We start from the raw sequence: 19,614 nt of genomic DNA, 5'->3' as shown, positions 1-19,614 counted from the left end.
CCCACCGTCGCAGTCCCCTCTTTCCTCCTCTTCCTCCCTCCTTCCTCCTCCTCTTCTCCTTCTCTGCTTCTAAAAGGCCCCCTCCAGTCCCTTCCTTCCTCCTCCTCTTCCTCCCCCTCCCTCCTTCCTCCTCCTCTCCTCTGCTTCTGAAAAAAAAAAAAAATTTAGGGGGATTCGGGGTAGCTCATTTCGAGCTACCCAGCACGACTCATTTATATTTTAATTGTATGCATCTATTGAATCCCACTACTAATTTTATTTTTATTTTTATTTAATAAAACTCTAATCCACCGATATACATGCGGCTCTCCACCCAGGGCGTTGACAAAAAAGTTTATTAAACTAATAAAAAAAGAATATTATATATTAGGGCAAATTACATATACCTCCTTCGAAATTTAACTAAATTACAGATACTTCTTGAGATTTATATTTTCATAATAAATTGTCTCATGAGGTTTATATTTTCATAATAATTTGTCCTCTAATTTGTTATGCAAATAGTACCTTCAGGGAGTTATCTGTATTTTCTCAAACCTCAAGAATATCTGTAATTTTGCTAAACCTCTAAAGGTATATATAATTTGCCCCATATATTATTATTATTATTATTGATAAAACAGCATATATTTGGTTGTATTGCATATGATCTTTCTATTCTCTCAATGCATGTTAGTGACAACTCAACAAAAAAAAATTAATAAAAATAAAAAGACAACTCACAACATCCTTCACTGTTCATGTACCACCGACATGCTTGCCAAGCATAAGCCCACCGACATGCCCTGCATTTTGAATTTTTTAAATTCATTATTACCGATTATCTTATTTTATTTCATTTATAGCAAATAAAATTAACAATATATCCCTTTTAATTTTGGGTGACACTTGAAATTCTTCAGATCCCAAGAAGTTGGCACGATGATGAGAGATCCGTCTTGCAATTTAATTATTAATAGACTAATTATTATTTTTGTGAGAAAAAAAGAAGAAGTTTGAATTCCAAATTCAAGAGAGTATACAACTCATAGAATTTGGAGGAAGAATCACCTTTTGTTTTACCCATTGACCTCCTAAATACTCGATGAATTGACGTGATCAACTCAGTTAATCCAATTGCATTCATTAAAATTTTATGATTACAATGTCCAAAAAATTGTAGGAAATAAAGAACAATATAAAACTTTAGAATCATTTTAAGCTTTGAAGTGGGCATCATGGTATACTCAGTCTGCTCGGCTTGATTCTATTTTTTTTAAATCTGTGAAAGTTGTTTTAACCCATAAGATTGTGCTAGACTAACATTTTCAGCCTGATATATTAATGGGATGAAATTGAGATATATACTTTTAATCCAATCAGATCTGACCCACTATTAAATTATTAATTAATTATAATATATTAAAAATATATTTTTTTGTTGGAATTTAGACTTTATTTTTGTTGATTTATTTGAAACTCACATTTGTAGTGATGTTTAATTGAATTTATTTAAGAAATATAATGTGTGATTAAATTTAATTATAGAATATTTTAATTTTTCTAACACATAGCCAATGAATAGGCTTGACATTTATAATTATTTTTTGAGTCAAGTTTGGACAAATGTAAAGACCTGATGTTAGGACGAAATCGAGTTTGGATAAATACAAAATCGCTTATTAAATAGTATCAACCCGTCCCAAACCTGATCCGGTCCAATTGGGGTGTTTGGTGGAGCTTTTTTAAGCCAACTTATGGCTTCTGGCTTTTAAAAAGTTATTTTGGACTGTTTAGTTAAACTTATTTCAAACAGCTTCTGATTCTAACAATTTATTTTAAGCCAAAAAAACTGATTCTGAGAAGCTGCTCACCCCTTATACTCACGGTGGTAATTCACGGTTATACTCTTAAATTTTTTTATTTTTTATTTTTTTAAAAATAGAAAAAAACCCAAATGGACTATTAAATATTATTATTATTTTTTTATGAAAAATGTAGACAAATAGTGAATAATAAAAAATAAAAATCAATTGAAAAAATTACTTCACAGCTTATTTAACAAACACTATTCAGCAACTTAAATCTATAATCCAACAGGTATACCAAACAGATTAACAGCTTCTGATTAAAGTCATAATCTATAATCTGTTAAGTTATAATCTATAATCCGTTGTAACAGCTACACCAAACAGCACCAATGAATTCCCACCCTGGGTTCAGCCTCAGCTAATTTATTTATTTTTTATATATAAAAAAAGAAAAAGAAAAAGAAAAACCGTTTACTATTGTGAAAAACAGAACATCAATACAGGGAACGGGCCGCGAGAAGATGCATCATAGGTTCAACCTCATGAATATACTCTATTAATGATCTTAAAAGTCCATGGGTTACTATTCACTTAAAATAAAGAATAAATTACACTTACCTTCCTTAAAGTTTGTCTTAATTACAGATACCTCTCTTGTGATATTAAAAATTATACAAACCTCCCTTATTTTTTAAAATAATAGTCAGATTCTCCTTTCACGTTAGAAAAGCCTTAACGACATTAAGCCTCCGTTTGGGAAGTGGGTTGATTTTTTGGTTTTTTGACTTTTTTGACTATTTTAGCCTGGGCTTAAAAGCTTGGTTTGGGAAGGGCTTTTTGACTTTTTTGAATTTTTTTGTGAGAGAATAATGTAATGATTATGGATTGGATGTGATGTTTTGTTTGTTATGGCTAAAATAGCCTATTTTATTTTTTGTGACTAAAATAGCCAAAAAAACCTACAAACCCACTTGCCAAACACAGGCTAACTTGACAATAGAATTGACCATAATACCTTTCAACCACATTATGAAAAGACACAGCTGACACAACTGACTCTCATTCATTCTTTCCTATGATAAATTACACTTACCTCTCTTAAGATTTTGCATAATTACAGGTACCTCCCTATTACAATATTCTGAATAGTTTTTTTTCCCAAAAAATAAAAAATAAAAGCTTACAAAAAAAAAAAATACTTAAGTGATCTAAACTCAAAGAAAAAATCTTATATGAATTTTTTTCTTTTTAATTTTTTTAAATTTTTATTTCACTACATTAGCGTATAACATAAATAAATAAATAAATAAATATATATAAATAATGGTTGCATTTATTTTTATAATCATTTTATTTAATATTTTTTATTTTGTTAATATGTTGTCTAAAAAATATCTTTAAAAAATAAATAAAATCAGTAGTTCAAAAATAAATTTTGTTTATGGTACAATTTTTATTTTTATAATCATTTTATTTAACACTTAGTCGTAGATAATTTTATTTAGTTAGCTGTAAAGTGTTGTTTAAAAAAATACCTCCAAAATAATTTTTGTTTATGACACAATTTTATTTTTATAATCATTTAATAATTATGAATATTTTTTATTCAGTTAATTGAGGTATTGGTAAAAAATAATTTGTAAACATTTAAAATCAATTATTCTTAAAGTTATTAATTATTGAAATAAAATATAAAAAATTCCTTTTATAGTGATTTGAAAATATGTATATTTAAAAACATGAGGTTTAGAGAATTTATTTGACAATGGGATTGGATTATGCATTGGTGATTATCAATAACCCTACTGATAAATTGTTGATGAGAAAGAGTGTAGAAAGAGTTTCTACAAAAGAGAGACGGCGTAGAAAAACATATAAAAAAAAGAAAAAGAAAATGAAAATGAAAAATAGAATATATATGTAATCACTTAGATTTAAAAGTTAACTCATATATATGGGATTATATGTTCTAGTTATGACATTTGTGATATTTGATTATGATTTATTGTGGTGTTAATTATGCTTTAGTTATGACTCATTATGATGCTAGTTATGACTCATTGTAATGTTGGTTATCATCTATTGTAATTATTATTTTGGTTATGATCCAAAAGGTCTTTAATTATACTTTATGTAGTATTTAATTATGACTTTTATTTTTAATTATGACTAAAAAATATTTAGTTATGAATACCACAAATGTCATAAGTTGCTTATAGTACATTATTTCAAGAATATGTATTATAACATAATTCCTATATATACTAGATATTTATATGTGTGTATATAGATATGTATGTGTTTATATATATAAGCAACACCTACCTTTGGGCTATATATATATATATATATGTAGGGGAGGTAAGTGTAATTTATTTTAATATGTTAAGTAGCTAAAGGGTAGTATTAGAATTTGCAGAATAATTATAGATGACATCAGCAAAATTTATTTGATTTTGGACGGATAGGTAACGTAAGGGGGTTTTTGTATATTAGTTTCAAAAGTGAGAAAAGTCTGTATCATTTTTGAAATCACAGGAGAAGTATTTGTAATTAAGTCAAACTTCAGAGGAAGTAAGTGTAATTTGTCCTAAAATAAATAATAATAATAATAAAAATACACAAAATTTGGTCTAAAGAACATACAAAAATGTTAGAGATTCCAAAAGTATAACTAAAATTTTTATCAAATGTCTTAAGACGTGGGACTCAATCTATATAAAATATTTGATAAAAATTTTAGGAAAACTTTTACATACTTTAGCATTACGCAGGAACAAAAGCAAAGACAAGTGAAAATTAGGTGGCCGCCTTGTTTCATAAATGCAAAAGATTTTGAATGCTTTTGGGTATTGTTTAACATTAGAATTACTGTGAAAAATATTTCAAAAATATATAAAATATTAAGAAGGTTTTAAATTCAATAAAAAAAATTAAAATAAGTAAAAGTGCTTCACGTTTTTTATTATTTAATTTTACCACTTTCATCATTTTTTAATTTAGCCCCTTTTCATCTTGCAAAGAGTACGCTTGGGAACAAACTTATAAACTAATGAAAAATGCATTTGAGCTTTAATTTTTGAAGTAGAATGAAGGAAATTATTAATGAAGGGATTAATAGTGAGAAAAATTTAGTGAGGGATTAAGTAAAATAGTTTTTGTTTTGATGATAGTTGTTAGTGTAGGGATTGTTAAATTATTTATATATAAAATAAATATAAAAAAATTAAAAAAAATACAAAAAACATTAAACATTAATGTTTTTAAAAAAAATGCCTAACATGTAAAAAATTTTAAAAAAATAAAAATAAAATAAAAATTTCAGAAAAAAATAAAATAAATAAAATAATGATTTTTACTTAACAAAAAATACAAAAATAAATAAAAAAAATTCTAGTCCGCCGGACTATTTTTCTAATACCAAGTCCTGGAGGCCCATCCGAATCCCATCTGCAAGGTCTATCGTAAGCCCTTCGGCTTAGCAGTCCCTTTCTCAACTCTGTAAACAAACAGCACATTAAATGGGACCCATAGTTGTCCTAATCTCAATCCCCCTTCTCATACCCCAAAACAAACGAGACATAAATGTAGTTCTAATGAGTTGGCAATGGACTCCACCCACAGTGATGTGATATTTTAGTCTTGATTTGTTTTTATTTTATTTTTTTTGTTCATTGCCATGTCATTAGTACTCCATTAAAGTACCAAAATTAGTGGTCTAAATCATTATTACAAACTAATTTATTAACTTATTTAAATCGCATAATCTTTACTTTTGATATATTTTTTTTTTACAATAAATGAAAATCAACTTATAAGTATTTTTTTAAAACAATTGAAAAAGTATAACGATCCCCTATCTAGAGCCCTTGAAAGTGACTAGCTACAAGTTTCCAATTAATATTGTTCGCTTGGTCTATTGAGTGGTCCATAATCTCAATTGTATTGTATGGTGGTTGTTAAATTGGCAAAAAGGTAGGCCGGCCCACCGACAAATTGGCCATGAAAAATTATACCGTTTTGGTACAATTTATTTTAAATTAAAAATTAAAAATATTCTTTCTTAACTTTCAAATGATCAAAATCACCAAACCATCCCTAAATCTTCCGATTGCTAAGAATCACATACATAGATTCAAAGTTTGTCTGGTGGCATTGTAGTGAAAAATGCCACAAAAATATTGTTTAGTGGTATATTTCAAAATATGTCATGTATATTTCAAGTGGCATCATATAATAAGATGCCACATCAACAATATAAAAGTGATGTCTTTTTTTGGAGAGAAGAATTAAGTACAACTGTGATAATATGTCATTGTATATTTGTGGTATCATCGACTAGTAATATACCAGTTACCTATTATGTATAGATCTCAGTCTTATTATGATAACATAATTACTATTAAAATGGCATAAACAAATAATTACATTTAAAATGTAAGATTAATTAATCATATGTTCAGATTGTGAAACAAAGAAAAAGGACATCAGTGATTTTTTTTCCGTACATTGAAGGACATCAGTGATGGAATTGATTTTGGATTTGTTTGAGAATAATTTTTGTAGCAACAATGATTCATCCCATTAAAAATATCACCACTAATAGCACTAATGCATTAAAAAAGTAAAAAAAAAAAAAAAAATACAACTCCAAGACCAAAACATCACATCATTAATGACGGAACCCACTGCCACCTAATTAGTGGGAGCACTAATTAGTGCTCCCAAGCATTTTTCTTTTTGTAGTCTAACTTTTTTGGCTAAGTTAGTTTAGTTTAAAAAGAACATTTTGAAATTTTTAAAATTTTTATTTTTTATGAAAAAAAAAATTATTATAATATAAATATGACATTTTATTTTATTAATTTATTTTATTTTTTATATATTTTTTAATCTCAATTCAAACCTAACTTATAGGCCAAAGTGTAGCTTTGAATGGCGAAAATGACCCCCCTTCAATTTCGTCACAATCAATGTACGGGAAATTTTACATATTGGTGCTTGGTTTACTTTATTTTCTGTCCTGTCCCTTACCCTCAGTCTTTACTTCAAAAACTTTTCTCTCTCTCTCTCTCTCTCTCTCTCTCTCTCTCTCTCTCACAATAAAAACACTTGAAAATTAAAAATTAAATAAAAACACTTGAAAATTAAAAATTAAAAAAAGTTCCATATTTAAAAATCAAGAGGCGCCTAGAATGTATATAAAAAAAAAAATTTAAAAGGGAAGATTTTGAAAATTTTTACCTGAAATTAAAATATATATATATATATATCAAGTTATTAGGAATTTGAAATTTTTTTCTAAGACTATGTTTGGATCATCAATTTAAGTAAAGATTTAAAATATATAAAAAAATATGAGTAAAATATACTTATATTTTATTTATAATTTACCTAAATTTTTCTTTAAATTTATAATTCAAATACAGTATAAACAAATAACCCAAGGAAAAATAATTGAATGAAAATGGGCTTGATAAAAGTTGGACTAGTGGGATGGGCTAATATGACATTTGGCCACCCAAAGACCATGTTTGTTTATGAATGCTGTTATTAACACTCCATGAATTATTTTGGACTCTTAATTTTTAGTTTTTTTTAATTATAATAATAATCTCAAATAAAATTACTACAAAGGCTATTATTAATTTTGGGACACCCCACTCACAATTAAACATATACACCCACTACATGATAAATTAAGATTTATGAGAGCACTCACCTCCATCGTCACCCATCCATCTTTCCCAAATTCGAACATGGAAATTTGCTAACAATTTCAATGGTTAAAATTCTTGACACTTTCAGAAGTTTTTATTTTTTCAAATTCAGAAATACATGCCTGAACATTACTTATTTATTCAGGAATACATTCCCGAACATAACTTATTTGTTCGGGAATGCAGGTCCGAATATGAAAATTTGTTAACACTTTGAATGGTTAAAATTCTTTTTCCAAATTCGGGAATACAGACCCGAACATTACATATTTATTCAGGAATATATTTTCAAACATAGCTTATTTGTTCGGAAATGCAGGTCTGAACATGAAAATTTGTTAACACTTTGAAAGGTTAAAAATCTTGACAATCCCAGAAGTCAAAATTTCAGTTTTAAAGAAGCAATGATATATATATATATATATAGCTTATTAAGAAACACTTCATGTATGAGAAAGAGCTTATTAAGAAACAACAAAATTAAATTTACAAATAAACAAGAAAAGGGAGCAGCTTATTAAGTCACCAAGACTTCTCATCCATAGCACCGCCATTGTCTCTCATACATGAAGTGTTTCATTTGATGGTTGGAGAACAAGTTTCGAATGCACAACAGGTGAGGATATCTTACCTATCTCTTTTGTCAACAGCACTGTTAACGCCTTTCAAATGTGTGGGTTTTCATGGGATTTGAGTTGATGGAGGATTGACGTCTGTGGAAAATTATGGAGGAAGTGGAGAGGGGATGAGCGAAAATGAAAAGAAATTAGAATGAGAGGAGGCATAGAGATATGAAACTTTGTAAATGAGAGATAATTTTGGGGATGCGGGAGTGTTCAATGGATGGAATGTGTGAGGATAATTTTGGTATTAGTAGGGGGTAAAAAGAAATTTTAAGGGTTTCAAAATTTATAAGTGGGGGTCCAAAGAAATAGGGGGTCTAAAATGATTTATGAGGTTGAAATTGCACAGAAATAATAATTAACCTGTCTAGTTTCAATTCCAATTCACAGAATGTGCATAGCACCTCCAGAAATTCATCCACAAGCTATATTCAAAAACATGTCCAGATTTGTCACCCATTGGGAAAACTAGCGTTTCTCTCAATCTACCCTATGGTTTTCACTCAAATAAAATCTGTTGGAAAGAGGACTCAGATTTCTAAATTTTGACAAAAGAACCAACCTGAGATGATTTTTCTAGAATTTTATAAAATTACTAAAAGTGGACTGTTTTTCAGAGATTCAGGACCAGATTTTTTAACAAATTATCCAAGCCCTAAAAACACACAATTAGGGGCTAATAAAATTGTCACAAGCTCTATACACACCAATTACCTTACAATAAATTTAGATTTGAGAAATAAACAGGTTTGATATTTCTTTTAAATATTAGAAATTGTAGCAGTGCATATTTTGAATAAAATTGTAAGACAATGTCACCAATTCACACCCACACATGCATACACACCAAAAACTCAATTTACCATTAATACATAACCCAAGGGAGCATCTAGACAATAGGATGAGATGGGTAAAGAAAAAAAAAATTGAGAAGACAAGGGAGAGGTGTATTTTTACCTTCAAGAAGTCTTTTTTTTTTTTTTTTCTTCTTCTTCTCACTTCTCTACTCCCCTTGACTTCCCTTGAGCAAACTCTCCCTCTCTCACCCTCTCCTTGAGCTGATGAAAAACGTGGGTGTGGATTGGGACCAACTCTCAATTTATATAATATAGGTAGCTTAATGGCTAAGGGACTAAATATCTAGATATTTATTTATTTATTTATTTATTTTATTTACTTCTTTGTTGTCATCAACCCACTCTTCCACCAATATTATATATATATATATATATAAATTATGTATATATTCAAGTACACAATAATATTCCATTCAAATAAATAATTAATGAAAGAACAATAATAAAAAAAATTAGAAATAAGAATAAAATGTGTGAATTAATTTAGAAATTATGAGGTAAATAAATAAAACCAAGTTTTAGGATAGTTCCAATCATAAAGTGGTGTTCTATGATTTAATTATGGTAACACACGGAGAAATTATTCTTTACTTGGGCCCTTACACAGATTTTTACGGAACTAGGGTTAAAATGCTATTAACCTAAGGCTCAAGGTTTCAAGTGTAATTAAAAAAATTTAGGGTCTCTACAACCTATCCCCCTTAAATAAATTTTGTCCTCGAAATTAGATCGTACCTTACGTCCCAAATAGTTGTAGATAATTTGCCCGCATCGCATCTTCACATTCCCAGGTGAACTCTTCAATACCATGGTGACGCCAGAGTATCTTAAGAAGGGGAATTGTCTTCCCTCGCAAGTTCTTTTCTTGTCTGTCTATAATTGCTACAGGTCCCTCTTCAAAGGTAGCGTCCTCATTGAGTTGGATTTCTTCCCAGTTGATGATGTGAGAAGGGTGCATTATGTACTTCCGCAGCATAGATACATGGAAAACATCATGTACTCCAGCCAACTGTGGGGGTAAAGCCAACTTGTACGCAACCTCTCCGATTTTCTGAAGTATCTCGAAGGGTCCAATATATCGAGGTGATAATTTTCCTTTCTTTCCAAAACGAATAATCCCTCGGCGGGGCTGAATTTTCAAGAAAACATAATCACCGGTAGCGAAGGTTAGCGGTCTTCTCCTTTTATCTGCATAACTCTTCTGACGATCTTGAGCTGCCACTAATCTTTGTCGAATAAGTTTCACCTTTTCTGTAGTTTCTTGCACGATTTCTGGGCCCAATAGACTCACTTCTCCAACTTCAGTCCAACAAACTGGTGATCTGCAAGGCCGACCATACAGTGCTTCGAATAGAGCCATGCCAATACTAGCCTGGAAACTATTGTTGTATGTGAACTCCACCAGCGGTAGGTGTCGCTCCCAGCTCCCTTTAAAATCCATCACACAAGCTCTTAACATGTCCTCCAAAGTTTGAATGGTACGTTCCGACTGTCCGTCAGTTTGAGGATGAAATGCGGTACTGAAACATAATTCGGTCCCTAACGCTTCCTGTAAGCTTCCCCAGAATCGGGAGGTGAAACGCGGGTCCCGGTCGGACACAATTGATACAGGAATTTTGTGTAATCGGATAATTTCCTTAATGTAGAGATGACTCAGCGATGTCAAAGTGTCGGAGATTTTATATGGCAAAAAGTGCGCAGTTTTCGTCAAACGATCAACTATAACCCATATAGCATCATATCCTCTCGGTGACCTGGGTAGTCCAGTGACAAAATCCAGTGACGAAGTTCATTGTTACATGCTCCCATTTCCATTCTGATATCGGCAAGGGCTGAAGCATCCCTCCAGGTCGCTGGTGTTCTGCCTTTACTTGCTGACACATAAGGCATCTGGCTATGAATTGAGCCACATCTTTCTTTATTCCCCTCCACCAATATTGACGTTTTAAGTTTTGGTACATTTTCGTCCCTCCTGGGTGCACTGCGAACACTGAATGGTGGAACGCCTTTAAAACTTTTTCTCTAAGTGACTCATCTTGTGGTACTAACACTCTACCCTGATGTCTCAAACTTCCATCTGAATGAATCGTCCAATCAGGTATAGGATCGCCGGATGCTATTCGCGTTTTTATGAACGCCACCTCTTGATCATACTTCTGTGACTCTATTACCTCGTTCAGTAATTTGGGTGTAGCGATTTGAGCGCCAAGGTATACCTTCTCGTCCTGAGCTTTCATCTATACTCCAAACTCATTAAGTGTTCCGACCATGTTCCATTCCTTGAGTGCCAAGCTAGCAATAATTCCTCGGTTCTTGCGACTCAGGGCATCCGCCACCACGTTAGCTTTGCCAGGATGATAGGATAGAGTAAAATGGTAATCTTCGAGGTATTCTAGTCACCGTCTTTTGTCTCATGTTCAAGTCCTTCTGCGTGAACAAATATTTCAAGCTCTTATGGTCCGTAAAAATCTCAAATTGTTCACCATACAAATAATGACGCCACTGCTTTAATGCAAAAACCATTGCTGCCAAGTCTAGATCGTGTGTCGGATAATTCTTTTCATGCGGTTTTAGTTGCCTGGAGCCGTAAGCTACCACTTTCCCTTTTTGCATTAGCACACAGCCTAGCCCATCCTTGGACGCGTCGCAATATACCGTATATCCTATGTCTCGCTCCGGAATGATGAGTATTGGGGCACTAGTCAATCTCCTCTTGAGTTCTTGAAAGGATTGTTCACAAGCTTCGTTCCAATCGTATTTTACCCCTTTTTGCGTTAGACGAGTCATCGGCTTACTAGTTTAGAAAAGTCTTGAATAAACCGTCGGTAATAGCCGGCCAACCCTAAGAAACTACGAACTTCAAATACTGAGGTTGGTTGTTTCCAATCTAATACTGCTTCCACCTTGGCCAGGTCTACAGCGATTCCATGCTCCGATACGACGTGTCCCAAAAATGTGACTTCCTTCAACCAGAACTCGCATTTACTTGCTTTTGCGTACAGCTTGTTGTTTCTTAAAACTTGGAGAACTACTCTCAAGTGTTGCTCATGTTCCTCTTCCGACGGTGAATAGAATAGAATATCGTCAATAAACACCACCACGAACTGGTCCAAGTACGGAGTAAAAATCTTATTCATTAAGCTCATAAACACGGCTGGTGCATTGGTTAATCCAAAGGGCATTACCACAAATTCGTAATGGCCATATCGGGTTCGGAAAGCAGTTTTTGGTATGTCATCATCAGTGACCCACAATTGATGATAGCCAGATCTAAGATCAATCTTTGAATAACACTTTGAACCTCGAAGTTGATCAAAAAGGTCATTAATCCATGGAAGTGGATATCGATTCTTGATCGTCACCCGATTGAGTTGCCGATAATCTATGCACAATCTTAGTGTTCCGTCCTTTTTCTTTGCAAATAAAACTGGTGCGCCCCATGGTGAGGTACTTGGTCGGATAAATCCCTTGTCCAGTAATTCCTACAGTTGCGTCTTCAACTCCCGAAGTTCAGCAGGAGCCATACGGTGGGGTGTCAGGGATATTGGTGCAGTACCCGCTTGTAACTCGATACTAAAATCTACTTCACGATGTGGCGGTAATCCTGGCAACTCCTCAGGAAAAACATCAGCGTATTCACAAACTACACACGGAAGATTTAATTCTGATTGAGCTTCTTCATTAATGATCAAACTTGCTAACCATCCAGCAAATTGTCGATGCCACTGCATTTTACGATTTGTTGTGCTCAGGGAATCCTCTCTATCCCCCTTAAATTGAAAACACGTTCCACTAGGTGTGCAAACCGTCACCCTCTTGCAGTAGCAATCAATCACTGCTTGGTGGGCGGATAACCAATCCATTCCCAAGATTATGTCAAAATCGGACATGTTTATGACCCGAAGGTCACAACTCAAGTGTAACCCTGACACTTCTAATTTACACCCTCGACAGATTAATCCTACCCTAGTACTTCCTCCCAAGGGTGATGCAACACGTAAAGTAGTTTCTAAAGGTTCACATCTAAAACCTAATGATTTAACACATGAGGTTGATATAAAAGAATGTGATGCGCCAGAATCGAATAGAACGTGAACCCAGGAATTATAGAGTACAAGGTTACCTCTAATTACTGATGGATCTTCATTACCTTCCTCTTGGAGGGCAAAAACTCTGCCTGTGCCTTTTTGATTACCGGTTGGTCTAACCTTTCGGTTTCCTCTTGACTTGTTCGTCCATGGCCTTTGCCCGCCAATAACTTGAGCATTCGCGCTTGAATCCCCTGCTTGATTTCCCATCCCAGAAAGTTGGGGACATTCTGACTTCTTGTGCCCTATTTGGTGACAGTGAAAACATTGGATTTGTGTAATAGGCTTGGTTTGTAAACTTCCTTTCTGGCTTTGTTGTTGCAGCTGTTGCGACGGTCTGATGTATGGTGTCCGTACCACATTCCTTCGGTCATTTCTTCTTGGCCCTACAAAGGACTGACCCCCTTTCTTCGTTTTCATCATCTAAATCCTTTTTGAGCCTACCCACTCTCTTTCTGCATCCAATGCTGTATCCACCACATCAGCAAAAGTAGGGAGGCGCAAGGGTAACACTTTACCTCTAATAATAGGGTCTAAACCTTACTCGAATTTTCGTGCTTTCTCTCCCTCATCTGCGACGTATTGGGCTGCGTATCGCGTTAGCTCTTCAAACTTGGCTACATACTGAGTCACTGACATCTCACCCTGTTTCAAAGTTTGAAATTGCCAAATCCGCTCTTGTCTAACTGTGTTTGGGAAATATTTTCTTAGAAACAATTCTTTGAACTGAGCCCAAGTCATGCTTGTCGTGTCCCGAGAATTTTTCATCAAGGACTACCAATGATCCGCTTCTCCTTCTAGCTGATAACTTGCCAGGGCGATCTTGTCTGTATGCACAGTAATACCCATGGTTTCCAACATCTTTTCTATTTAACGAATCCAACTCTCAGCGACTCTCGGGTCAGGCTCACCTGTGAACACCGGCAGTCTTTGCTTTCTGAACTCAGATAACAAATATATCCGTTCATTTGGTTGTGTTCTTCTAAGCCTTCATAACTCTTCAAGAATCTGGTTTCCGACTGGTCTTGGCAACTCCTCCGCAGGTATAGGTCTACCGCAATTAGCGCCTTGATTGCGAGCTGGACGTCCTCGTCGGCATCTGACTTGATCGTTTGCTTCCACATTGTCCGCCATCTACCAAGTTTGTGGGTAATATAAGCTTAGGGTTGTTGTGAAGGTGAAGAGGCGTTCAATAAATAGTCTAATTTAATGTGGTTCGAGGTGTATGAAATTTATGTATTTTTCTAAATGGATGATGCAATTAAACCAAGCAAAATAAAATAAAATACATACAACACACTAGATTAACCAACTAGATATTTTATATATACGCATATAACTTCTTCTTACAAAAGGATACACTATATAGGTTAGCGTGTAGCGTGTATACACTAAAACAAAACACGCTTGAACCACACAAAACACTATTTACAAAGGTACACAAAAGGGTTCGTCCCACAACTACTACAATCCTAAGTCAAATGATTCCTCTGGGTCTTCTTCGGGATCTTCCTCGGGATCCTCTGGTGGTAAAGGAGCATATGTCGGGGAGGCCGGAAATTGCTGAGCCGCTGTAGGGGTGTACTCTGACGACACCTCTATAGGGAATGCAGGGGAAGCTCCAGGAAGTACTGAGACAAACGGAACCTCTAACTCAGGATGATGAAAGCCACAGCTCTCGGGTCCAACGCGACGCATCACTGGACGCGGATCCTCAGTCAATACCTCTTGCCTAAGCTCAGCAAAACTCTGATCATTCCGCTCTATCTGAAGAGCAAACCTAAGCTCCCTGTATTTGCACTGGAGGCGTCGATGTACCAACGCTCATCTTGCTTGCGTAGTGTAGTATGAAAAATCCTCTTCTGTTTTCCGAATAGCTTTCTTTATCACGCACTCCGCCCCTAATTGACACCGTCGGTTAAGCCTTTGTGGGCTAACAGCTACTGCCCATCTGTTCTAGAACCGAAAAACTCCCCAGTTATCAACGCTTTCTGATGTAGAATCCATCCTATGGTAGGTAAACAAAAAAATTTTTTTTTTTAGTCCACCCTTAATATGATATAGTATAATGGTAACAGAAAATAGTAATGTGAAAGGCAAGGATATCTAAAATCACGAGTTAACACGCGTGGGTTAAGGGTTGAACCTAGGGCTCTGATATCAATTTGTCACGCCCCAAAATTTGAGACCGCAAGAGTAATATATAAAGTACAACTCAAACAAAATAGATAACCACAATACGTTAATATACACATACAAGCGGAGTTATAACATGGATAACTGATTTGAGTTCCACTAGAGGTTTACAAATATTGTCAAACCAAAAGGTAAAAGAAGAGAGAACACAAAAACAAACTACTAGTCTAAATTTTCAAGTGAACCACGGCTCTAAAACTTCATCTTGATTGTCTTCGGGATACCCTTCCCCGTCGTAAGCTGCTTTTTCACCTGGCATGACACGCCATGAGCTTGGAATGCCCAGTAAAAACACACACACCCACATATCTTCTATCAATCAATCACACACAAAACAAATCAAGTAACATAACATACTTACATTAAGGTTTTATAAATCAGTAGTTAGACTAGGCATTTAGGACCCCCCAAAGAGATCCTTCTACCCAACCACAAGGATTGAACACCAGACTATTCAGAACTCCCTCTTTTGCTGCTTTGCAGACCTTACCACCTATGCCCACCTTCCGATTATTTACCTGTCAGTGGCATTGATGGACCTCAAAAGGGATGGCCAACAAGCGGGCTCGCTTACACCCAAATCGTGCCTCGAGCTCGCTTACACACCCTGCACATACCATACCAAAAGGCTCGCTTACACCCTGCACATACCATACCAAAGGGCTCGCTTACACCCTGAAACCGCCGCATAGAGTCTGAATACATCTAGGTCAACCCAGGGGTTCGCTTAAACTGCTTACGCAAGACTTAACTCATTTGGTATTAACCCCATCATAATTCATGTCATGCATATGTATAAAATTGTTTTAAAACACTAAGATAAACGTCACCCATTGCCAACCCCTTATCATTTCCCGTTTATTAGATCTTTTGCTAGGTGAGTTAGTCACATTCGGTAATTTGGTCAATTAAACGAGTATGGGAAAAACATACTAGAGGAAATATAGTCCATGATCATCATACATAAGTACATAAGTATAGTTAAGCAAGAAATAGCATTAAAAAGGCCTGAAACACTTAGAGACAAGTCACATAGTAGAACACAATTTCCAGCACCGGTTGGTTCTGCAGGGCTAACAAGAACGCTTTGGTAAAAATACTTCTAGGTCAAATTAGGGGCTGAAATTACACAGAAATAATAATTAACCTGTCTAGTTTCAATTCCAATTCACAGAATGTGCATAGCACCTCCAGAAATTCATCCACAAGCTATATTCAAAAACCTGTCTAGATTTGTCACCCATTGGGAAAACTAGCGTTTCTCTCAATCTACCCTATGGTTTTCACTCAAATTAAATCTGTTGGAAAGAGGACTCAGATTTCTAAATTTTGACAAAAGAACCAACCCGAGATGATTTTTCTAGAATTTTATAAAATTACTAAAAGTGGATTGTTTTTTAGATATTCAGGACCAGATTTTTTAACAAATTATCCAAGCCCTAAAAACACACAATTAGGGGCTAATAAAATTGTCACAAGCTCTATACACACCAATTACCTTACAATAAATTCAGATTTGAGAAATAAACAGGTTTGATATTTCTTTTAAATATTAGAAATTACAGCAGTGCATATTTTGAATAAAATTGTAAGACAATGTCACCAATTCACACCCACACATGCATACACACCAAAAACTCAATTTACCATTAATACATAACCCAAGGGAGCATCTAGACAATAGGATGAGATGGGTAAAGAAAAAAAAAATTGAGAAGACAAGGGAGAGGTGTATTTTTACCTTCAAGAAGTCTTCTTTTTTTTTTTTCTTCTTCTTCTCACTTCTCTACTCCCCTTGACTTCCCTTGAGCAAACTCTCCCTCTCTCACCCTCTCCTTGAGCTGATGAAAAACGTGGGTGTGGATTGGGACCAACTCTCAATTTATATAATATAGGTAGCTTAATGGCTAAGGGACTAAATATCTAGATATTTATTTATTTATTTATTTATTTTATTTACTTCTTTGTTGTCATCAACCCACTCTTCCACCAATATTATATATATATATATATATAAATTATGTATATATTCAAGTACACAATAATATTCCATTCAAATAAATAATTAATGAAAGAATAATAATAAAAAAAATTAGAAATAAGAATAAAATGTGTGAATTAATTTAGAAATTATGAGGTAAATAAATAAAACCAAGTTTTAGGATAGTTCCAATCATAAAGTGGTGTTCTATGATTTAATTATGGTAACACACGGAGAAATTATTCTTTACTTGGGCCCTTACACAGATTTTTACAGAACTAGGGTTAAAATGCTATTAACCTAAGGCTCAGGGTTTCAAGTGTAATTAAAAAAATTTAGGGTCTCTACATATTTTGTGGGAGTCTGAATCATTACTAGGAGACATGTGTGTGGTTCTCTCCGGTTGATTTTGGGTGAGTTGATTTGACTCAAGTCGAGTAAGTTGTTAACCTAATCAATTTAGGGATCGTTTGATAATGATTTTTTAAAGTTGATTTTTTAATTTTTTTAGTTTGAGACTTTTTTATTTGTTTGATTTTTTTATTTGAATTTTTTGACTTTTTGACTTTGGAATGACAAATATTTTTTATCCTTTTGTGATTTTTGACTTTTTAACTTTTTTGATTTTTTTTGTATCATTTTGTGATTTTTTAACTTAGAAGGAAAACAAACCGGGGCTTAAAATTATATTTATTTACATAATTAGTGAATCTCAAATAAATTCTTAACGAGTTGAATTTTAATAGTTGAATTTTTTATAGTTCAAATAAGTTTATCAAATTGATTAGTAAATTGTTTAAATTTAATTTAAAATTTTAAAAAATTTAAATTTTTCTAACTTAACTTGTTTACCTAAAAAATTAATCTCAAATATATTTTTAATAAGTCCAACACAAATCAAACTCAATTAACATGATCAGTTCAACAATCCTACAGAAGAATGGTTCTATGATGGTCTGAAATAATATTTCAAAGTCCTATTGTAATTCAAAATAAATCTAAAAGGGACAAGTGTTACTACTTAAACCAATACTGGAATATTAAATAATTTTCCTTAAGAGGGAGGTGTCGTCCATACCATGAGGTGTTTTGGAAATATAGTTAAAATTTTTAATTTTTTTTTTTTTTTTTGAGAGAGGAAGTGATGTAAAAGTTAGGAAGTGGTTTTTAACCCACTTCCCAAAATAGGCCTATATACATTTTTTGATTTTTTTATTTAAAAAATACTTGAAATATCTAATTTATCAATTTTTAAAATTAATTCTCATGATGTGTTTAATAAGTGTTAAATTTTAATTTATTAAATATTTTATCATGTAAAGTATAACTTTAATGCCACCTCATTAGAGGGGTAAATTAGTGGGAGGTAACATTCTTATTTTTTTAATGTAAATTATTTATTTAAAAAGTTAAATTAATTTAATAATCATAAATGACATTTACTATAAATCTTGTAAATTTTATGGCCCCGTTTGTTTTCAAATGTAGAATGGAGATGATTTATAGTGAGAGAATTGATAGTGAGGGGATTAAGTAAAATTATGTTTGTTTTGATGATGGTTGTTAGTGTAGGAATTGTTAAATTATTTTTATATAAAATAATAAAACAAATAAAAAAATATAAAAAATTAAATATTAATGTTCAAAAAAAAATGCCCATCACGTAAAAAATAAAAAAATTTCTAGTCTTTCCACTATTTTTCTAATACCATCTCCATCTCCATCTCCACCTCCACATCCACCTCCACCTCCACCTCCTCCTCCTCCTCCATCTCAATCCCCCTTTCAACCTCCATCTTAATCCCCTCTTTCATCCTAATCTCTTCCCCAACTCTACAAACAAACACAATACTAAATGAGCTCCACCTCTATCCTAATCCCATCACACCCTCTACACCCCAAAACAAACGAGGCCTATATGCCTATTGTATGAACTATTTAGTTTCTTGCATATTTGGCATGAAATAACACATTTACTCAAAGTTTACTAAGAGAATATTATATCCTCTACTTGGATGCAATTGAAAGAATTCCCAAACTAAGCATTACCATATACAAATGAAAGAGAATAATCCTACATAAAGCATCACATAATTAAAATCAGTGAGATTATACTTCTTTTCTGTTGATGAGAATCATATTTCAAATTAGAAACCCATCCTTTTCTTATTAGTCTGCATTGTCACATTCGGAATTAGAAAATCCATATGTTTTATCCACCGTCATCATGAATCATAAACTTAAGTATTGTCACTTGTTGTTACCAAATGTTGGTATGATATCTGTTCTAGGGTTTCAAAAACATGTGTAATGTTCAATGTGAAATAGAGGCTTTATGAGTGAGGAGATGGGGGGAGTC

General features: G+C 33.3%; 1 long non-coding RNA gene across 1 annotated transcript; it reads right to left on the bottom strand.

Annotated features, from left to right (window-relative positions):
* Positions 1 to 267: 267 nt before the first annotated feature.
* On the bottom strand, positions 268 to 11,658 carry LOC114262964 (uncharacterized). Its single transcript, XR_014327740.1, has 3 exons — positions 9,091 to 11,658; positions 8,142 to 8,223; positions 268 to 785 (listed from the first exon to the last, which is right to left on the bottom strand). It is a non-coding gene; the product is annotated as an uncharacterized LOC114262964 (long non-coding RNA).
* Between the last annotated feature and the right edge of the window lie 7,956 nt (positions 11,659 to 19,614).

The sequence above is a fragment of the Camellia sinensis genome, chromosome 4 (genome assembly GCF_055761805.1).
Source record: "Camellia sinensis isolate YWXY chromosome 4, ASM5576180v1, whole genome shotgun sequence".
In the NCBI taxonomy this organism is placed as follows: Eukaryota; Viridiplantae; Streptophyta; class Magnoliopsida; order Ericales; family Theaceae; genus Camellia; species Camellia sinensis.
Note: the sequence above shows the minus strand (reverse complement) of the source record. Positions and strands in the feature narration are given on the sequence as shown.